The following is a 24605-nucleotide window of genomic DNA, read 5'->3' on the forward strand; positions in this document are numbered from 1 at the left end:
ATCATTATGGTGCATGCCTGTAGTCCCAGCTAGTTGGGAGGCTGAGGTGGGAGAATTGCTTGAATCCAGGAGGCGAATGTTGCAGTGAGCCGAGATCACTCCACTGCACTCCAGCATGGGTGACAGAGTGAGACTCTGTCTCAAAAACAAAAGAAAAGAAAAGAAAAGAAAAGAAAACAAAAAAAGAATTTGATAAAATTCTACATCCCTTTATGATAAAAATGTTCCACAAATTAGATATAGAAGGAATAAACATTCATACAAAAAAGGCCATGTTTGACAAACCACAACTAAAAACATACTGAATGCAAGAAAGCTGAAAGCATTTCCTTTAAAAACTGGAACAAGAAAAAGACACCTACTTTCACTACTTTTTTCTTTTTCTGTTTAAATTTTTTATCGTGGAGTTTCTTTCTGTTGCCCAGGCTAGAGTGCAGTGGTGTGATCTTGGCTCACTGCAACCTCAGCCTACCAGATTCAAACAATTCTTCTGTCTCAGCCTCCTGAGTTGGTGATACTATAGGTGTGCACAACCACACATGGCTAATTTTTGTATTTTGAGTAGAGACGGGGTTTCACCATGTCGGCCAGTCTGGTCTTGAACTCCTGAGATCAGGTGATGCTCCCACTTCAACTTCCCAAATTGCTGGAATTACAGGCATGAGCCACCAGGTCTGGCCACACCTACTAACACAACTTTCATTTAACATGCACTGAAAGTCCTAGCCAGAGCAATAAGGCAAAAGAAAGAAATAAACAGCATCCAAATTAGAAAGAAGTCAAATAGTCCCTATTTGTAGACAACATGATTTTATATTTGGAAAAACCTGAAGACTCCACCAAAAAATTCTTAGAACTGATAAACAAATTTAGTTAAGTTGCAGGATAGACAATCTACATACAAAAATTAGTAGCATGTCTATACACCAATAACCAACCAGCTGAAAAAGAAATCAAGAAGGCAATTCCATTGATAATAGCTTGAAAACTACAAAACAGTGGTGAAAGAAATGTAAAATGACACAAATAGAAAGGCATTTCATACTCATTGATTGGAAGAATTAATATTAAAATGATTATATGACCCAAAACAACTTACAGATTTAATGCAATCCACGTCAGGGTACCAGACATTCCTCACAGAAATAGAAAAAAGCAACTCTAAAATTCATATGGAACCACAAAATACCCCAAATAAAAAAAAATACTGAGCAAAAAGAGTAAGTCTTGACAAATCATACTACCTGACTTCAAAACATACTTCAAAGTGATAGTAATGTAAACAGCATGGTACCAGTGTGAAAACACACATAGACCAATAGAACAGAATAGAGAACTCAGAAGTAAATCCATGTATTTACAGCCAACTAATTTTTGACAAAGATGCCAAGAGTATACACTGGGGGGAGGACATCCTCTTCAATAAAAGGTGCTGAGAAAATTGAATATCCATATGCAGAAGAATGGAACTTGACCCCTATCTCTCACTATATGCAATCAACTCAAAATGGATTAAAGACTTAAATATAAGGCCTCATACTGTACGACTTACAGAAGAAAACATAGGGGAAATGCCTCAGGACAGTGGTCTGGGCAAAAACTTTATAGGCAAGATTACAAAAGTACAAAGCATCAAAACCAAAAATAGTCAAATGGGACTATGTCAAACGAAAATGCTTCTTCACAGAAAAAAACAAACAAAAAAACAGAACACCAAAGTGAAGGGACAATCTGTAGAAAGAGAGAAATTATTTGCCAACTATTTGTCCAAAAGGGGATTAATTTTCAAAATATATAAAACTCAAACAATGAAGAAAAAAACTCTGATTTAATAATGGAGCAAAGGATCTGAATGGATGTTTCTCAAAAGAAGACATACAAATGACCAGGTATAGGCAAAAATGCTCAACATCACTAATCATCAAGAAAAGGCAAAGTCCAAACCACAATGAGATATCATTTCACTCTGGTTAGAATGACTACAATGAAAAAGACAGAAAATAAATGCTGACAAGGATGAAAAGAAAGGGAAACTGATATGCATTGTTTGTGAGAATGTAAATTCATATGGCTATTATGGAGAACAGTATGGAGGTCCCTCAAAAAACTACAAATAGGACTATCATAGATTGGGTAAAGAAAATGTGGTACATGTACACCATGGAGTACTATGCAGCCATAAAAAGTATGAAATAATGTCCTTTGCAGCAACATGGGTGCAATTGGAGGCCATAATCCCAAGAAAATTAAAACAGGAACAGAAAACCATATACCTCGTATTCTCATTTATAAATGGGAGTTAAACACTGAGCACACATAAACATAAACATGGGAACAATAGACTACTAGAGGAGGAGAAAGAGAGGGGAGCATGGGTTGAAAAACTACCTAAAGCATTGTGCTCACTACCTGGGTGATGGGATCTGTAAGCCAAACCTCAGCATCACCCAATATTCCCATGTAACAAACCCGCACATGTACCCTCTGTAATTGAAATAAAATTGAAATCTAAAAAAAAGAAAGAAAAAAATAAAATCAATATTTCTAAGTGGAAAAATAAAGAACTACTATGTGATTCAGCAATCCCACTACTGAGTGTATATCCAGTGAAAAGAAAATCAGTATATTGAAGGGATCTGCATGTGCATGTTTACTGAAGCACTATTCACAGTAGCCAAGATATGGAATCAATCTAAATATCCATCAAAGGATCAATGGATTAAAATAATGTGGTCTTATGCAAAATGGAATACTATTCAGCCATAAAAAAGCAAAATCCTGTCAGTTGCAGCAACATTAATGAATCTGAAGAACACTATATTAAGTGAAATAGTTCAGGCACAGAAAGATAAATGCCACGTGTTCTCACTCAAAAGTGGGGCTAGGAACAATTGAACTCCTAGAAGCAGAGATTACAATTGTGGTTATCAGATGTTTGGAAGAATAGCAGGAGGTGACAATAAGAAGAGGTGGGTTAACAAATATGAAATTATAGCTAGATAGGAGGAATGAGTTCTAGTGTTCTATAGCACTGTAGGGTGACTACAGCCAATGATAACTTATTGTATGTGTTAAAAAAGCTAGAAGAGAGAATTCTGAATGTTCCCAACACCAAGAAATGATAAATATTTGAGGTGATGGATAACCTAGTTTTCCTGATTTGTTCAGTACACATTGTATATATATTGAATATCAGTACAAACAATATATATGTTGAAATATTACTCTCTGCTTCATAAATATGTACAATTATCATGTGGCAATTAAAAATAAAAAAGAAAGTTTAATTCTTTTTAATGAGTTTTCTTTTATGATTATGTAGTTGCCTTCCTTATTCCAAATAATATTTGGTATCTTAAAATCTATTTTTCCTAATATTAATACAAATCAACCAACTTTCTTTTGGTTTGGCTGTTTTTTTTAACCATCACTTTATTTCTTCCATCACTACCATATTTTTACCATCACTTTATTTTTATTCTTTCTGTGACAGGCCACTGCACCTACTTCATTACCTGAAAAATTCTGCAGCATGTTCATGATGCCTGGTTTAGCTTTCTAGGGCTGACATAACTAAAATACCATACAATGGGTGACTTAAACTACAGAAAGTTATTTTATCACCCTTCTAGAGGCTAGAAGTCCAACATCAAGGAGTATGCATGTTTGGTTTCTTCTGAGGTCTCTCTCCTGGGCTTGTAGTTGAATTCCCTTTTGCTGCTTCTTTCCATGATCATTTCTCTGCACAAACACATGCCTGCTGTCTCTGTATGTTCTAGTATCGTATTCTTATAAGGATACTAGTCATATTGCATTAAAGCCCACCGTAACAGCCTCATTTTAACTTAATTGTCCTTCAAAGGCCCAACCACCAAGTACATTCACAATCTGAAATACTGAGTGTTAGGGTTTCAACATATGAATTTTGGAGAACAGAATACAATTCTTAACAATGCCTGATTTTAAGATGTCATTATCATAAGAAGCAAGAGAGCAGAGGCAGGACTAATGTCACAGAGGAGGCAGCATTGACACATAATATATTGGGCTTTCATGATCTTACAGCTTCTCAAGTTCAGAAGACTCTAATGGCCAATATGTTCCAGACATTGGATTGAGGAATTTGCATTGCCCTTACCTGAGCCTGAACCTGAAGAGTGAGAACCAGTGTGCAATACCAGTTAACAACTTACAGCTTAAAGTCCAACACTTTCCTGTTACCAATAAGGACTTCTCTTTTACATGAAGATACTTGACCTTTCTTAATCTTGGCTTCCTAATTAGCTCTAAAGACAAAATAGTCATAATTACTGTGATAATTAAATGAAATTTAGATATACCTCTGCACATAATAAGGACTAAATATCTGCTAGGTGGAAGATTTGGAATGCTCAACTTTTCATTTATTCAATGGCTAGGCCTGTGGTGAACAGCTTTCTATTCTAGGTTACACCACAGCATTGTATATAACATACACAGTAGAAGAAGAGTTGACCTATAAAGAGAAGATAGATCCTTTGGGGATCCAATTATCTCACCAAATACCCCCCTTATTCTTTAACATTTGGAGCACCTTACAGTTCTCTATGTAGACTCCTAAGTACCAGGAAGACAGAAACATTGTCTGAAATTTTTGTGGTCCTATCGTCCCTTCTTTCATTACTATTGACATATACCAGGTGCTTGAAGGAATGAATGAGTGAATGAATTAATAATACTTACATTTTATACATGTATCTTTCTCCTCTCTAATAGCAGCTCCTAGAATCCCAGGATCCCAGCCTTGAAGCCAGTGCTCAAAAATGATTCAACAGGAATTCATGGAAGGGAAATTTAGGCTTGTCTCTAACTTGATCGGACTTGAGAGAGGCTTTCTGGATATCTTAGCCTTTGTGTGTTCAGGACAACTTTTTCACACACTCACCTGAGTATCTTAGATAACTGCCCCGAGAGATAGCTTAAGACCAAGTGAAACTTCTGGAGATGATCTAACTTACTTAACAGGGAGAAGCAGTCAGCAGGAAAAGCCCTGGGGACATGGCTCATGATGAGGTTACCCTGGTTGCTCACTTATATTATTGGGGTTAAGAGCAGGACAAGTATAAGATCAATAGCAGAGGACACCCAGAATAGGCAGCCTTTTGCCCTTTTTTCCAGCTATCAGCGTGTTTCACACTCATTTGCTATTCCTGTAGTGGTACTCCTTCATCCTTATTCTGTGAGATCCTCCTCGGCATCTTATACCAGCCTGCATTGGTACTCCTAAGAGCTTAAACTAACACTCTTAAATACTGCCCAGTGAATATTCAGCTCCAAACTATGCCACATCCTTTATTCTCTAAGGGGCTCCAAGCAATAGTTTCAAGGTCTCTCAGAGATGCTGCATTGTACCACCAGCAGAACTAGGCATATGCTTCGGTCCTGTATTCCCTCTGGTTCTAGATCTCTCTCCTTCAATGTTGAGAATAGGGTGACAGGGAACGCTTCTAGGGCACACAAAGCTGAGTTTTCCTTATTCAACAGACTGCATTGCACAAAAATTCTAGAGTTTGAGAGGGTCTTACCTGTTCAGTTGTCTGGAACTGTTGTGAGATAAGACAGATCTCCTGAGTGAATATTGCTAGTGCTCAGCTTTCCTCCCTTGTCAGGCCAGAACAACCCTTAATAGCAGCAGACTCGGGAAAGATCCTCAGTGTTCTCCTTTAACCCGCCTTACATTCTGCTGTTGTTGATGAGGAAGATAGTTATTTTTTCTGCCCTCAGTATGCCAGGTACTGTACTAGGTAATTTAGATGAAGATTGTTAACTCAGGGTTTTATTTCTGTGTTTTCTGGGCTTCAGAAATTATAAAATGTTCCAAACTTTATTTCTTGACTTTCTTTAAGATTAACACCATGACTAACAAGATCATTTTAATGAACACTGAACAACCAAGTCCATTGGTAATAGTTCATGTACTGAGGTTTTCATTCCCTCCTTTGCAGTACTTCTAAAATATTAATGGCCATTTTTTTCCAAGAGGACCGAGTAGAATTATTTCAAGCATGCTTCATCCACTTAGAAAAAATCTAAAAAAATGTGTAGACAATCACTCTTTGAATGCATTATTTAAAAGAGAACATACAGTTCAATGGAAAAGTGAAAGGAAACACCAAAATCTAGGAAGGAGAAGAAAAACAGGCAGACTGTGATGTCAGGACTGGCTGGGAACTGGGAGTTCCCCAGCAGGGGAAAGGGTGAGTGAGTGTCTTTCTGGAGTCCACTTTTCCACTGGAGAATCATGCAGTCTAGGCCATGGAAGAGCACCTTGATCCTCCCAATTCCTGAATCTAACTTAGGAAGCCACCAGGAGACAACGGGAAGTAACAGCTCCAGGGAGGTAACATGCCTGGGGTCCAACGCGCTTCCTGGGACATAAGCAGCTAGAGTAAGATGCCATTCTCAATCAAAGCTCCTGGAGACCAGTGGTACCAGTTCTAGGTATTCGGAAAACTTGGGCTGCTGCTTGTAGAACCTGGGCATGAGCAGGGTTCCACAACCAGGACTGAGAAACAAGTGTGTTGTGGGCTGTAGCTATTAGTCCTGGAAGTAGGCACCTCCTCCTGGAACCTGAGCAGGATAAGAGTTGCTGCAGAGTGTTGGTTTTGAGCTGGGCAGCAGTTCCTGTAGCCTGAAGCTGAGTTGCTGACTTGGTGCAAACTGCCAGTACTGACTGAACAGCCTGGTTTGCTGTAACAGCCAGGATTGGGAGGGAGCCCCTCTGTGATTGTGACATGAGACAGATGCAAGTATCCTACCCGCTAGCCAAAATTGTGACTGTTGGGACTTGCCTCACCTTTCTCATAGCAAGATCTCAGTGCAGTAGTGGTTGCTCCTCACCCAAACATTTTGTGTGTCCCGAGGATTTCTCCACTCTCCTTCATGGCTGGTGCATGCACTAGCCTTTGGGGGGCCTGAAGGCAAGTTTGTCCAATCAGTCTCCACCCAGCTTTGTCCCACTCTCTGAAACAGAGTACACAATCCAAGGTCCAAGGGTTTTCACAACCTAATACATCACCGGTAACACCTACATTAACCCTCTACCACTGCCATCTCAGCTGGCTACTACCTGCAAGCATCACCTCCTTGGCCTGAAGGCTATACCATATAGTTTATTGCAACCACTACTGACACAAACGCAGAGTGCTTAGGACTTAGGACTCAGAAGAGCATCTCACCACCACTGCTGCCACCATTACCCCTGCCATGCTGGCTTCCCAGTAGTAGCTCAAGAGCTTGTTCAGCCAGTCAGGACACTACTACTAAAACTGACATCTGAGAAAACCACCCAGAGACCCAAGAATTGGCCTGTCTAGAAACAACAACACAGGTGCAAGAATATGCTGCCCCAGGGCACAAGCATAGACACAGCTCAGCACTGTTATCACTAAAACCTGACGTTGAAGCCAGTTGGCATTCTAGTTCCCCATGAAACTTTACCACAGCCTCCACCAATAACCACACCCTATCACACTGAAGAAACCACAGGTACCACTAAAGTTATTTATACCCGAATAATCATATAGAGCTTTTATTACTGCATGGACCCAGAAGCAAAACCACAGGGCCCTACCCAACCAACATCACAGTCACATCTCCAGGAAAAACACCCCCTTCAAGAAAGTAAATTCAAAAATGACAGTACTATTACACCAGATGTGCAGAAATCAACATAAAGATTAGGAAACATAAAAAAGCAAGGTGATATGACACCCTCCACAGAACACAGTAATACTCAAACAATAGACTTTAACCAAAAAGAATTCTTTAAATCTCTGATAAAGAATTCAAAATATTGATTTTAAAGAAACTGAATCAGATGCAACAATAATCTGAAAATCAGTACAAATAACTCAGAAAATCAATTCAGGATATGAATGAGAAAATTACCAAGGAGATAGATATTAAAAAAAAAAAACCCAAATGTGAAGTCGGGTCTTTCTAAATAATCCAGTTATTCAAAATTTTTTTAAAAAGCATGAAAAAAGCCTTCAAAATGTTTGAAACTTCATAAAGTGTCGGAATTTATGAATTATTGGTATTCCCAAGGCCAAAGGGAGATTAAAAAGCTTAGAAAACTTATTTAATGAAATAGTTCATGGAAACTTCCTAAACCTAGCAACAGATTTAGAAATTCAGATACAGGAGGCTCAGTGTTCCCCAGGCAAATACAATGCAAAAAGCACTTCACCATGCCACATTATAACCAGGTTGTCTAAAGTCAAGTGAAAGAGTGAGTTCTAAAATCAGCAAGAAAAAGTAATCTAGTTATCTATAAAGGAAATCTCACCAGATTAACAATGGACTTCTCAACAGAAACATTACAGGTCAGAAGAGAATGGAATGACATATTCAAAGTGCTGAAAGGAAAAATAAATCTATCAGCCAAGAATTCTACATCTAGCAAGATTATGCTTCATAAATGAAAGATAAATAAAGTCTTTTCCAGACAAGCAAATCCTGAGAGAATTCATCACCCCCTAGACTGGTCCTACAAGAAATGCTCAAAGAAGTCCTAAACTGGGAAACAAAAGGATCACACGTATCATTATGAAAACACATGGAATTATAAAACTAACTGGTAAAGGAGTCACACAAAGGAGGAAGAGATAGGAATCAAATGATATCACTACAGAATTCCACCAAACCACAAGGAAAGTCAGACAAAAAGAAACAAAATTTATAAAAACAACTAGAAAAAATTAACAATATGACACATAGAACAAAACCTCACATATTAACTTTGAATATAAAAGCATTAAATGTTCCACTTAAAATATATAGATTGGCTGACTGGATTTTTAAAAAAGAGTCAATACATGCCGCTAATAAGAAACTCATCTTACCTGTAAAGACAGATATAGACTGAAATTAAAGGAATGGAAAAAGATATGCCATGTCAATGGAAACCAAAAGTGAGCAGGAGTAGCTATAGTTAGATAAAATAGATTATAAGTCAGTATGTTAGGCTATTGTTGCATTGCTATAAAGAAATACTGGAGACTGGGTAATTTATAAAGAAAAGAGGTTTAATTAGGTCATGATCCTGCAGACTTTACCGGAAGCATGGTATTGACATCTGCTTGGCTTTTGGAGAGGCCTCGGGAAGCTTACAATCATGGTGGAAGGTGAAGGGGGAGCAGACAAATCACATGGCAAAAGCAGAAGTAAGAGAGAGAGAGTGGGGTTGGGGGGAGTTGCCACACAGTTTTAAATAACCAGAACTCATACGAACTCAGAGTGAGTGCTCACTTATCACCAAGAGTACGGCCCAAGCCATTAATGAGAAATTTGCCTCCATGATCCTAACCCCTCCCACAAGGCCCCATCTCCAACACTGGGGACTAGAATTCAACACGAGATTTGAAGGGGACATTCAATTGTATCAATAAAAAACAGTAAAAGGAAAAAAATAGGACAAAGAATCTCATTATATAAAGATAAAAACATCAATTCAGCAAGAGGATGTAACAATTCTAAATATATATGCACCAAATATTGGAGCATTCAAATTCACAGAACACATTTTACTAGACATAAAGAGATATAGACAGTAATACAGTAATAGTAGGGGATATGGACATTCCATTTACAGTATTAGACAGACTAGACAGAAAATCAACAGAGAAATATTGGACTTAAATTAGACTTTAGATGAAATGAGCCTAATGGACGTTTACAGAACACTCTACCAACAACTGCAGAATATACATTCTTTCATCAGCACTTGGAATATCCTCCAAGATAGACCATATGTTAGACCACAAAAACAAATCTCAACACATTTGAAAATAAAAAATATATCAAGTATCATCTTAGATAACAGTAAAATAAAATTACAAGTCAATACCAAGAGGAGCTTCACAAACAATACAAATAAATGGAAATTAAACACAATGCTCCTGAATGATCATTGAGTCAATGAAGAAATTAAGACAAATATTTTTAAAATTTTTAAACAAATTAAAATGGAAACACAACACACTCAAACAAGTGGGCTATACAGCCAAAGAAGTGCTAAGAGGAACTCTTATAACTGTCCATATCAAAAAAGTAGACAGTTACAAATCAACAAGCTAATGATGTACCTCAAGGAACTAGAAAAAAAAAACAAACCCAGAGTCAGCAGAAGAAAAGAAGTAACAAAGGTCAGAGCACAACTAAATGAAATAGAGACCAAAAAAAAATACAAATTGTCAATGAAATTAAAGGCTGGTTCTTCATAAAGATAAATAAAATGGATAAACACTGCCTAGACTCACCAAGAAAAGAAGGGAGAAGACCTAAACAAAGAAAATCAGAAAAGAAAAAGAAGACATTATAACTGATATCACAGAAATACAAAATGTCATTAGAGACTATTGTGAACCAATAGTTTCGCAAGCTGTAAAACCTACAGTACACTCACAGACCAATAATGAGCGGTGAGATTGACTCAATAACAAAAATCAAAGAAAAGCAAAGAAAACGCCAGGACCAGATGAATCCATATCCAAATTCTACCAAATGTACAAAAAACCCAAATACCAATCCTCATGAAACTTCAGAATATATCTTCTATTACCTCTGTTCCTCTAAGAGAACACTGACTAATACAGATTTTGGTACCAGGAGTGGTTCTAAAGGAACAGAATACTAAGGATGGAGTTCTTGAATTGTTTTTGGATTTTCTGGAGTTTTCTGCTTAATATGATTATACACCATAATGCTAATGACTGTACTTCTAATAGTATGGAGAACACTGATAGTTCTTGGCATAGACTGTTTAGAGATTTATGTGAAATAAATGCATTTGACATTCCTGATGCACTGCTCATGACAGGCAGGAGTTTAGCGACACTATACACAATACCTTTGACCATATGTGGAGAACAAAGGAACATAATGAAGCTGGTTGATTGCTCCTAAATTCAGTGGACGAAGTGGTGAAAAAAAATGATGAACTCAGGGATTCTGCCTCCTGTGTTCAGAAACAGATACCTGAGCCTCAAATCTGCCAAGATTGCCCTAAGTGAGAGTCTTATCTCCTAAAGAGAAAGAGCTGAAATTGTGGAAAAACAGACACAAGCTCTTATCATGTAGTGTCTGACCTGCAACAAAATGTGCATGTACAGTCTTGTCAGGTATCTACTATTAAAGTGAGGGTATTGATCGGAAAAAATGGGACTCAGCAACTTGGAATGGTGATATGTGGTATGATCCTGATGAAGCTGGGGACACTGAGCTTGTAAACATTGATGAATATTTTTCATCAGAAGGAACGGCTTCCCCATCTCCAGTAGTGTCAACATCCTCTCCCCTATTCATGCTGCCATCAGCGTTTCCACCTGTGTGTGAGGAGGTAAATCCTGCATTGCCTGAGACAATAGTGATGTCCTCCCCGAGGCAGTTCCCAGGCAAAATAATGTTGATTCTCCTCTGGAGAATCCCCAATACCCCTGTTTGCTTCTAGACCTACAACTAGACTAAGGTCCTGGTGGGGCCCTGGAGGTGAGGTTGAGAGTGTGACCCATGGGGAGGTGCAGTACACTCATAAAGAACTGATTGAGTTCTCTAATTTATATAAACTGAAATCTGGAGAACAGGCATGGGAATGGATACTAAAGGTATGGGATAATGGTAGAAGAAATATTGTGTTGGATCAGGCTGCATTTTTTGATTTGGGCCACTAAATAGGGACTTTGCTTTTAATGTTGCAGCTCAGGTAGTTAAAAAAAGGTTCCAGTAGTTTATTTGCTTGGTTAGCTGAAATATGAATTAAAAGATGGCCAACTGTGAGTGAGCTGGAAATGCCTGATCTCCCTTGGTTTAATGTAGAGAAAGGGATCCAAAGGCTTAGGGAGACTGGGATGGTGGAGTGGATTAGTCACTTTAGATTTATTCATCCCACCTAGGTGGGTTCAGAAGATATACCCTTGACTGATGCCTTGTGAAATAGATTTGTGAGGGCAGCACCTGCATCTTTAAAAATCCCTGCCATTGTTCTTCTCTGTATGTCAGATCTAACAGTGGGAACCACAGTCACTCAACTGTAAAATTTAAATACAATGGATTGAATCTCGATGTGGCAGGGGCCAAGTGGCAGCACTCAATGATCAAAGGCAAGGTAGAAAAGGTGGGTGTAGCTACCATAACGGACAGCAGAGGCAAAGCAGCAATCAGAATAGTCTGACTCTTGTAGAGCTCTCACATTGGCTAATGAATTACAATGTACCTAGAAGTGAAAATGATAGGAAGCCTACTGCATTCCTACTTAATTTATACAAACAGCAAAATTCTAGGTTAAATGGACAAGGACTAACTTGAATTATAAAATCAGAGAATCCTGGCCCCTCAATCAATTTCCAGACTTAAGCCAGTTTACAGACTCAGAACCCCTTGAATAAAGGGAAGGCCAGATCCCCTTGAAGAAGGACTCCACTACATTACCAATAATTTATGCAGTGAATCCTTCTCTCATCCATCCCCGAGGAGAACTCTGGCCTTTTATCTCAATAACTTGCTTACTCATGTGGTCCTAAAACTAACCTTTGAACATTCCAGATGGCTCTCTCAGGGGGAAGTCAGCAGAATTATATCACCCACTAATGGTGTTTGCTTTAGGCTTTGGAACCTGGCCTTTAATCTTTACCCTTTAGTGGTGTTGACTCAAAGCCTTTGTCATTTAATATGTACTGAATAAAGGCCGGGAAAGCCAGTGTGTCAGGGTCAGTGGCCATTAACTACTTTGAGTGAGAGGCCACGGACACTTCTAGCCCACTTGTTCACTGCATTCTGTGTCTGAGTGAATTTATTCATCTGTCATGAGGTCAGGGTCTGCCTGTCAGACCCCAACAGATCATCAAGTCACCACATGATCTGAACTGCCTATCATGAACTGGGTGCCTTCTGCCCTATCTAGCCACAAAGTGGGTCATGCACAGCAGTATTCTATCATCAAATGGAAGTGGTATATACATGATCAGGCTTGAGCAGGTCCTGAAGGCACAAGTAAGTTACATGAAGAAGTGGCTCAAATACCCATGGTCTCCACTCCAGCCACCCTACTTTCTCTCCCCTAGCCTGCACTGATGGCCTCATAGGGAGCTCCCTATGATCATCTGATAGAGGAAGAGAAGACTGGGGCCTGGTTCACAGATGATTCTGCATGATATGCAGGCACCACCCGAAGTGGACAGTTGCAGCACTACAGCCCCTTTCTAGGACATTCCTGAAGGACAGTGGTGAAGGGAAATCTTTCCAGTGGGCAGAACTTTGAGCAATGCAGCTGGCTATGCACTTTACTATGGAAGGAGAAATGGCCAGTTGTGCGATTATTTGCAGATTCATGGGCCATAGCCAATGGTTTGACTGAATGGAATGGGACTTGGAAGAAGCATGATTGGAAAATTGATGACAAAGAAATTTGGGAAAGAGATATGTGAATGAACCTCTCTGAGTGGTCAAAAGTCATGCAGATATTTGTATCCCACATGAGTGCTCATCAATGTGTGATCTCTTAATAATCAAGTGGATAGAATGGCTTGTTCTGTGGACATCACCCAACCTCTTTCCCCAGTCACCCCTGTTATTGCCCAGTGAGCCCATGAACAAAGTGGCCATGATGTCAGGGATGGAGGTTTCACATGGGGTCATCAACATGGACTTCCACTTACCAAGGCTGGCCTGGCTACAGCCACTGCTGAGTGCCCAATTTGCCAGCAGCAGAGACCAACACTGAGCCCTTGATATGGCACCATTCCTTGGGGTTATCAGCCAGCTACCTGGGTGGCAGGTTGGACCTCTTCCATCATGGAAAGGGGAGAGGTTTGTCCTCACTGGAGTAGACACTTACTCTGGACATGGGTTTGTCTATCCTGCACACAATGCTTCTGCCAAGACTACCATCTGTGGACTCACAGAATGCCTTATCCACTGTCATGATATTTCACATAGCATTACCTCTGACAAAGGCACTAACTTTATGGCTAAAGAATTGCAGTAGCAGGCTCATGCTCATGGAATTCACTGGTCTTACCATGCTCCCCAACATCTTGAAGCAGCTGGATTGATAGAACAGTGGAATGGCCCTTTGAATTCACAATTACAATGCCAACTAGGTGACAATACTTTGCAGGGCTGGGGCAAAGTTCTCCAGAAGATGGTGCATGCTCTGAGTCAGCGTCCAATATATGGTACTATTTCTCCCATAGCCAGGAATCAAGTGGTGGAAGTGGAAGTGGCACCACTCACTATCACCACTAGTGATCCACTAGTAAAGAACTAAGAGGTCTTGGTTCCAGACAGAGGAACACTGCCACCAGGAGACACAACGAATCCATTAAACTGGAAGTTAAGGTTGCCACCTGGACACTTTGGGCTCCTCCTACTTTTAAGTTAACAGGCTAAGAAGGGTGTTACAGTGTTGGCTGGGTGATTGACTAGGACTACCAAGATGAAATCCGACTACTACTTCATAATGGAGGTCAGGAAGAGTATGCATGGAATACAGGAGATCCATTAGGTTGTCTCTTAGTATTATCATGCCCTGTGATTAAGGTCAATGGGAAACTACAACAGCCCGATCCAGGTAGTACTACAGATGGTCCAGACCCTTCAGGAATGAAGGCTTGGGTCACTCCACCAGGTAAAAAACAAACAAACAAACAAACAAAACAAACAAACAAACAAAAAACCACGACCTGCTGAGGTTCTTGCTGAAGGCAAAGGGAATATAGAATGGGTAGTAGAAGAAGGTAGTTATCAATACCAGCTATGACCATGTGACTAGCTGCAGAAATGACGAACTGCCATGAGTATTTCCCCCTTTTTTCCTAAAAATATATTTGTGTATGTATACACATGTACTAATATCTTCATTTTATTTCCTTTTCATTTATCATGAGACATAAGATTTATTGACTTCATATCAGCATTTAACTATTGTTAACTTTATGTAATAGTATTTGGGTTGAGGATTGGTGCATTTCCATTTGTACAAAGGATAGTTATATTACAATAGGCATGATTATGACCACATTATTGTCTTTATTTGAACATTATGTATGAGCCCACGTGACGTGTATGGGTTCAAGTTGACAAGGAGCGGACTTGTGATGGTTAATACTGAGTGTCAACTTGATTGGATTGAAAGATACAAAGTGTTAATCCTGGATGTGCCTGTGAGGGTGTTTTCAAAAGAGATTAACATTTGAGTCAGTGGGCTGGGCAGATTTGTAGGCACAATCTAATCAGATTCCAGCAAGTATAAAGCCAGTAGAAAAAGGTGAAAAGAGAGACGGTCCTAGCCTCCCAGCCTATTATCTTTTTTCCTGTGCTGGATGCTTCCTACTCTTGAACATCAGACTCCAAGTTCTTCTGTTTTGGGACTTAGACTGGCTCTCCTTGCTCCTCAGCTTGCAGACAGCCTATTGTGGAGCGTTGTGATTGTTAATACTTTATATATATAGTTAATACTTTATATATATATATATATAATGTCCCATTAGTTCTGTCTCTCTTAAAGAACCCTGACTAATACAGCTAGTTATGCTAACAGTAAAGTTGTCATGTGAACAGATTCATAACCTCTGGTAAGCCAGGATGTGGCAGGAAGTAGAATTAGGTGTTGTTTTCTTTTTCCTCAGAGCAGGATATTATGTCATGAGTTGTTGTAATGGCCTGAGTTTGTTGGCCTCCAGCCAGAAGGTGTTGCTTTCAAGAGGGCACGCGTTGCGGTAGTAAAGGGGGATATAAGCTTGCCCTAAGTTGGCTGGGGTAAGAATTTGGGCTTCTTAGGCAATGGGCAGGGCCACAAAGATCCCAAAAGTTAATGTCTTTTGTGTTTGGCTAACAGGGAGGGTAGAGAAATACCCTGAGGTTGGGGCAGGGTTAAGCAGCTCTGTGCTCACTCTCCTTTGACAGAGCTTGCTGTGGCCATTGTGGGGCATGGGGATGGTTGTCAGGCCAATGGGGATACTTTCCAGAGGGGATTATGGCTGCCTCATCTGTGCCATAAACTTTTCCAGGGAAGTGGTGGATAGGAGCAAAAGGCCTCATCCAGATTCCAAGCTGTTGGTGAGGCTGGTCTCACTCCTGCAGTGCCCCACTAGCAGTGCCAAGTTTAGATCCAGGAAGCCTGTGTGTGGGACTCAGACTTTGCCCCAGGCAATAAGCTTCCCTGCTGAGAAAGAAAATGTGGCTTGCAAGCTTCAGCCCTCCTCATCTGCCCACAATGTCAGCAGAGGCTCCTGTGGGCATATGTGCAGCAGTTCCCATTCAGCACCCAGATTCTGCTCAACAGAATTCTTACCCAGTGAAAATTATTGGGCAGTTGGAAGCTTCCTTCTCCCTGTGACCCCTCCCTAATTGCACTGGCTATCTTCCCCAGGGTCCCTGTGACATATAATTGGGATGGTGTCCCTCGGCTCAAGCTGGGGACTCAGAATGCCTACAAGTCTCTTCCCGCTGCTACTTCTACTTTTTTGTTTCACATGACTCCCTAAATCCATTTCAGCTCTAGGCAAGCTTAAATCCTTCTCCCATGATCTGAATTTTTAGGTTCCTCAGTGGGGATTGTGTTCAGAGGCAGGTTTTCCCCTCTCACACTTTGGAAACTCACAGTTTTTGCCTGTCTTGTGGAATTTGCAGTTGCATGCTGCTTCTTTCGAAAGGTTGTGAATTCTTTCAGTTTTCCTGGTACATTCCTATGGTGGTTCTTGGAGTGAACGTTCATGGTATGAGTCTCCACACACTGTTCTGTCTGTCCAAATGGCAGTTGCACTGTCGCCCTGCTTCCTGGCCACCATCTTCCTCCCTCCTCCCACTGGTGGTTTTAACATATCTATAGTGAATAATAATTTAGTTGCACATTTAAAAGTAACTAGAAGAGTATACTTGGATTGTTTATAATATAAATGATAAATGCTGAGGTGATGAATACCCCATTCTTCACGATGTGATTATTACACGTTGCATGCATGCATCAAAACATTTAATGAACTTCATAAATACAAACACCTACTATGTACCCACAAATATTGAAAACAACAAGAAAATAAAAAGAAAAGAGTTAAGAGTAAGAGCCCTAACAGGAGATATCTTAGAACAATCAGCCTTCTAGCTAATCTCGTCCACCTTCACCCTCAATCCCAGCACTAGCCTAAAGCCTCACCTTAAGCATGTTCTCTTCATTGATGTTCAGGGAGGCAGCCAGACACTTCCTAGGATTTGATACCATTTTAATGTCATGGGTCATCAAGTATCCAGGAAGAAGAGAGGAGGGAATCAAAAAACTGAGAGGGCCTGGTGGTTACAGCATCAGCACTAACCATTTCCCTAGTTACAATTTCTAAATCTTTTTTCCAGGCAACCCCTTTTGCCCTTGCTTACAGGAGAATTACTATTCTCTGCCATACCTAAGTCAAAGTGGAGTTTCTGGGTGTCAAGAGCTTACTGGTAGGTATCACATCATTTGTTTTGCTCAGCTGCCAAGTTTGAGATGGGGTTCAGTGGTTCTGAAGCTGAGGTGGTGAAGGGGGCAATATGTGGAGAAGAAACGGTGGGTCTGGCTGTGGATGGACAACTTGCCATGAGTCTATATTACCTGTATCTGCTCCATCTTTTTTGATTTAAGCTCCTTCTGCACAGAATGGAGCTCAGAATATTGGATGACAAAGAAAGCTACCTTTAGGGAAAGGAAGAAGGGTAGTGTAAGCACCACAAACCCTGATGCCTAAGACCACTTTGACTTGTTCCTCTGTTTCCCAGCCAGACCTGATAATACTCTTGACACACATCCTTTCATTTTATTAGTCCCGAAGTCAACAATTGACATTCCCCATTGAGGAGGCAATGATGAGATTGTTGAGGAAAAACTGGGCTTGCATGCTCTTTCTTACAGTGAAACTATAGGAATAGGGGATAAAAGAAATGGCATATGAGGTCAGATTCCATGCTCACTCGACAGTTCAACTGTCCTATTTCCACTCAGCTGCCATGCTGTTTTCTCTGAATGTGTCCAGGTTTAAGGGGCTACTGCATTCAGTCTGTATCAAATGTAGTAACTACGTGTTAACATATTTTAGTTGAAAAAAATCTAGGAGTAAGAAAGAATATGGGAGAAGAGAGTGGCACAATGAAATTAAGTCTGGAAAATGTACCTAACCAAGTGTACTTTTAGACATCTTTAAAACTCAGTTGGCCATGTGCGGTGATTCATACCTGTAATCCAAGCACTTTGGGAAGCCAAGGCAGGTGGACATCCTGAAGTCAGGAGTTTGAGACCAGCCTGATTAATATGGTGAAACCACGTCTCTACTAAAAATACAAAAATTAGCTGAGTGTGGTGGCATGCAACTGTACTCCCAGCTACTAAGGAGGCTGAGACAGGAGAATTGCTTGAAGTCTGGAGGCAGAGGTTGCAGTGAGCAAAACAAAATAAAACAAAAACTCAGTTAAATAAATTTCTCTCTTTTGTTTAATTCTTTATTTTTGTGGGTACATAGTAGGTGTATATTTTTATAGAGCACATAGATGTTTTGTTGCAGGTATGCAATATGAAGTAAGTACATTATGGAGAATGGGGTATCCATCCTTCAAGCATTTATCCTTTGAGTTACAAACAATCAAATTACACTCTTTATGTTATTTTAAAATATACAATTAAGTTATTATTGACTATAATCACCCTGTTGTACTACTAAACACTAGGTCTTATTTGTTATTTCTAATTTTTTTGTACACATTCACCCCCCACCTTCCCTCAAACCTCACTCTACTCATCCAAGATTCTGTAACCACCATTCTACTTTGTTTTAATTTTTGCTCCCACAAATAAGTGGGAGCATGTGATGTTTGTTTTTCTGTGTTTGACTTACTTAATTTAATATAATGACCTCCAGTTCAATCCATGTTATTGAAAATGACTGGATCTCTTTTTTTTTTTTTTTTTTTTGGAGAAGTAGTACTCCATTGCATATATGTACCTCATTTTCTTGATCTATTCACCTGTTTATGGACACTTAGGTTTCTTTAAAATCTTAGCTATTGTGAACAGTGCTGCAACAAACATAGGAGTGCAGATATCTCGTTGATAAACTGATTTCCTTTCTTTTGGGTATATACCCAGCAATGAGACTGCTGGGTCATATGGTAGCTCTAGTTTTTTTTTTTTAATGTTGGGGGAAGCAGCAAAGGAGAAAGGACTTACAGAGTACCTACATAAATTGGTTATGAGTAACATATAAACGGGGAGCAACAAACTGCAGAAAACTGCAGGAGGCCTCTGGGGAGGCAAACTTCTCCATGCCTTATGTTCCGGTGCAGGGTGACCTAGGCTGTGTTACCATAAACATTGTGCTCAAGGACGTAAAACCCTTCATAGCACTAAGATATAACCAGACTTGTAGGCTCTTGTGAGGCCCATGTTCCACCAGCTGCACATAGATAATAGGCTAAAGATAACCACATGTTCTTGTTTTGTGAAACTCTTGAAACTGCCACTGTTATCAGTCTTTAGAATGATGTACCAGTTCCAGCTCACTGATTCACCCAACCATCTTGTCATCCTCTCCCCACCATCACTCCACCACCTACCCTATAGATCAAAGTGATTGTAACCAACAAATACTGTGGAAGATCAGAGCTCAGGGCCTTTGCACCCTCCTTTATGCACTGGTCCCCCGGTCCCACTATATGCATTCTTAATCTATCTTTTTCTCATTCCTTTGTCACCACCAAACTTGGGGTAGCCATGGGTGGGGTGTGGCAATGGTTCTCTACAGTTTATGGACACTTAGATTGTTATCTAATCTTAGCTATTGTGAACAGTGCTGCAACAAACATAAGAGTGCAGATATCTCATTGATACACTGACTTCCTTTCTTTTGGGTATATACCCAACAATGAGACTGCTGGGTCATATGGTAGCTCTATTTTTTTTTTTTTTTTGAGGAATCTCCAAAATGTTCTCCATAGTGATTTCACTAATTTACATTCCCGTCAACACTGTACAAGAGTTCCCATTTCTCCACATCCTCACCAGCATTTGGTATTCCTTGTCTTTTGGATATAAGCCAGTTTAACTGGGGTTGGATGTTATCTCATTATAGTTTTGATTTGCATTTCTCTGATGATCAATAATGTTTAGTGCTGGGTCTGACTGGCAGATCCTGACACAGTGACAGATGAACAAATACACTCAGATGCAAATATTCAGTGAAAGATTGGACTAGGGGTCTGGGCCACTCACAGACACTGAGAAGGGTCCAGTAAAGAGTTAGCAGCCACAGCTCTGACCAGGTGGCACTCTGGGCATTTATTCAGTAGAGATTTAATGACAGAGGCTTTGAGTCAACACACTTGTGGATAATGACTAAAGGCCACGTTCTGAGGCCTAAAGTAAATAGCATTTGTGGGTAATAACATTGTTGACCCCTGAGTAGAGAGCAGTCATGCACCTGTGGATGTTCAAAGGTTGGTCTTAGGACCACATGAGTATACAAGCTCTTTAGATAAACCCTCTTATACTCCTTCCTGCCTAATTGCCTCTGGTAAGAACTGCCACCTTCAGCTTATTCTTTCCTGAGGCTTTTGCAAAAATCTTCCAGCCTTCCAAGAAGGTTTGCATCTATTTTACAATTTTTCCCACAACCCTGACTGAACCCCTACATCTCCCTCTTTTCTGTTTTCTGCATCAGGTTTTGTTGATTGAAGAGCACAGATATGTGCAGCAACAGGCCTGTCAGGTGTGGCAATCACTGGTCAGATTCAGGCTTTGCATCTTTGAATTAGTAAATAACATAAGACAAACGTGAGTATAATCAGTAACATTCTTTTCCAATCAAGGAGTGACCTGTAGTGTCACTTAGCACCTCAGTTCACTGTATGCCATCACTGAGGGATCCCACCAGGGGTATATTAATTCCTCCTAGCCAAGCAGTCACATCGTTAGAGGCTGGGAAGGGAGTGCCTGCCTAAGTAACAGGCAGAAAAAAGGAAGATTAGAAAATGGGCTTGATAGAGTATAGCAAGTACAGGTTGCAGGCAGAGTGAGAGAATAAAAAAGGAACAAATCTGAAGTGAATGGTGTTTGTGCTTAGAGTAGGATTTGCTCTTCTGCTTCTTCAACATAATGTTCAGGGCCTGTGTTGTTTGAGGAAGCTGCATTGTCTGGGGCTGTGGGTCCTACAGGGTCATTTTCTACATGTCTAATATCAAGTTGGGTCCTAGCCACACCATGGTAAGGTTTGATGTGTTCTGCTGGAATCCAAAGAGGACCTGAGGGGGTGTGGACACATGCATATCCTCTTCTCCATGTTAGCAAATCATCTGAAACACACCATTAATTACTATTTACATCCTTCCATAAAACTGTATGTTTTATTCTTTGAAAAGTTTTAGCAAAGTGCTTTTCTATAGCTGATTGAAATTTGTCATCTAAATTTAAAAAATTAAGTGTAAATAAGGCTTGTGCTAGTGGTGTTGCAGGGTCCTTACTCATACTCCCTTTTTTTTTTTTTGTTTTCTGAGCATATTTTTAAGGGTGAACTGTGCATATTCTACTATGGCCAGCTTTTAATTATTCCTCAACTAATTCATGGGCTCTCTGTAATTTCCCTCCCTTCAGAGGCCACTGTTTTACCCAGGTGGGATCTTGAGAGAACCACTCAGGGGGAGGGTAGTGATAATAACAGTGGCCATTATTAGACAAGGATCTGCAGAATGACCCCCCACACACACACACACATTGGGCTAATAGGTCTCATCCTCAAAGATTAACAGGGATGGGCATGATCAGAAGTTGTATAATTGCCTTTCTTCCTTCTGAATTGCATCATGTTAGGGGTCATGTGCTCTGCTTGGCTGTGTGTGCCTGCATGATGCCAATTTTTTGGTTCTGAGTGACCCAAGGCCAAGTTTCTGGCTAGTTTTGATTGCTAATGATTGAAATATCCACCCCTGTGCCCAATAAGCCAGTAAAATTTCTATTTCCAACTTCTAAGGTAATTATGGGTCTCTAATCAGTGATTAATTGGTTCCAATATACTCCTCTGGCTCCCATACTTCCAAAACTTCACTTTCTCCTTTTCTTTCTGTGGGAGTTGGGGAGTCAGTAGGGCAAAAGAAGTAACTGCACTATCTTTGATCTGGGGAAGAATATGCAGACATTTACATTCCATCATAACTAATATCCCACCTTGATAATCACTATCAATTACCCCAGTGAGCACATTAATTCCTTTACTGGATATGCTCAATTGCCCTAGAACTAATTCTACTGTTCCAGGAGACAGTGGGCCCCACATCCCCATTGCGCCTCTTTTGGGATCCCCTTCTTCTTTTAGCACAAATTCATTGGGGCAGAATAAGTCCAGTCCTGTGCTCCCAGTGGTGGCTGCCCTGAGAGAGAGGACTGTGGGCTTTCTATCTGTCTGAAGAAAGCTGCTGGCATTGCCCCAGTTGGAAGCAGGACCTGGGGCTGGTCCTTCATGAAGTTCCCCATCTGATTACCTATGGGGGTGTTCTTTTTATCAAATTTAGACTTGCATTGATTTGCCCAATGTTTCCCCTTTTTACATCGGGAGCATATAGAAGGGGGTTCTTTCCAAGTTACCTTGGTCTCTATTACTGGGGCGTTCCCTCTTCATATGACCTGGCTCTCCACATAGAAAACAGTTAGGATTTCTTTCCCTTCTCACTTTAGGAGGCCTTAATGTCATAGTCAATATAGTGGCTTTGTGTGTTTCAGTCCGTACCAGTGGACATGCTCGTATTAGTTCCCTGACTGTGGCTGCCTTTCCTCTGATTGCCTGCATAGCTTGCTGGCAATTCACATTAGCTTTTTTTAAGCCAATTGCAACAATAAGATATCAGTGGCCTGGGCATGACTAATTTGTTTCTTAATTGCCTGGGTTAACTGATTGATAAAGTCAACAAATGGCTCCTGAGGCCCTTGTTGAACATTTATAAAAGATCTCTGTTGGAGGGGAACATCACACACTGGAGTCTGTTGAGGGGTGGGGGACTAGAGGAGGGATAGCAGGGGGTGGGGAGGTTGGGGAGGGATAACACTGTGAGAAATGCCTGATGTAGGTGATGTATATATATATATATCCCTGTTGAACTCCACCTTCGGGAATTCATCCCCAAGCCCTGAGAGCACACAAAGACACTTGTGCATAGGCCTGGGGATCAAAATTTAGTTGTTGTACATTGGCATGGGGACCCCTCCCCTGGAGCATAGCAGTTGTTATGTCTGGCTTGGCCAATTGATTCAGGTTGGCTTGTTGTTTGCACAACTCATCATATTGGTATTGGCTGGGATCCAAAGTTGTTTTAGCTAGAATTGACCAGTCTTATAGGGTCCTACAGAAGTTGTCTGCCAAGACTTTAATCATTCCTTTTGTAAATGGGCTAGCAGCTCCATTTTCTTTAATGCTTTTTCTTAGCTCTTTATAAGCATTATAAGAAATGGGATCATGTTTTGGATTGCCTAGTGATTTTGCACTATCAGGCAAGCTAAGAGCTCCCCTTCTAATGCTACTTCCCTAAGACAGGGTCCCATAGCTGTGGTGTATCCCTTGTCTTTTTTCCAATTTACTGGAGGAGGGGGCTCAGGCAAAACTTCCATTTCCTCTTTGTTATTTTGGCCTGGTGATAATGGCACTGAGGGATATGGAGGTGGTAAGGTAGGTGAGGGTTCTTCCTCCCTCCCCTTTTTAGGTGCTTCTGTGTATAATGGGGCCAGAGCCATCCTAACTAAAGCCGATAACATTAGGAATGTAACTGGGACCCATTGCCCTTGTGCATGTTGCTGTTTAAGATTTCTCCCCACTTGTTCCCAAAGCTCTAAGTCTAGTGTGCCTTCTGCTGGGAACCATGGGTTCCAATAAGTTGGAAAACAACGGTTTGCATTAGGTCCCTTAATTGAACTTGCAAAACTGAGGCTCTGCTGGCTTTAAGCAGCTGCTTCTGCTGTGCTGGTAACTGTTATCCCATGATGAAACCCTACCCTGAACAATTCCCTCGAACTTAAAGATCCTGAGTGGGCACCAATGACTTACTGACTTATTGACCTACTGACTGTTCGACCTACTGACTGTTCGGACTTCTTCACTTTTGTTTTTGAAGATTCCATTGCAATCCACACTGCAACCTTCCTCACATGGGGCACCAACTGCTGGATCTGATTGGCAGACCCTGACCCTGTGACAGATGAGTAAATACACTCAGACACAAATATCCATTGAAAGAGTGGACTAGGGGTCCAGGCCACTCACAGACACTGAGAGGCATCCAGTAAAGAGCAGCCATGACCCTGACCAGCTGGCATGCCGAGCATTTATTCAGTATAGATTTAATGACAGAGGCTTTCAGTGAACACACTTGTGGATAATGATTAAAGGCCAAGTTCTGAGGCCTAAAGCAAACAACATTTGTGGGCAATAACACTGTTGATCCCTAGGGTACAGAGAAGTCATGCACTCATGGATGTTCATGTGCCTGTGCATGTTCAAAGGTTGGTCTTAGGACCATATGAGTAAACAAGCTCTTTAGACAAGCTCCCTTACATTCCTTTCTGCCTA

This window comes from Cebus imitator, unplaced genomic scaffold (assembly GCF_001604975.1).
Source record: "Cebus imitator isolate Cc_AM_T3 unplaced genomic scaffold, Cebus_imitator-1.0 Scaffold812, whole genome shotgun sequence".
Classification (NCBI taxonomy): domain Eukaryota; kingdom Metazoa; phylum Chordata; class Mammalia; order Primates; family Cebidae; genus Cebus; species Cebus imitator.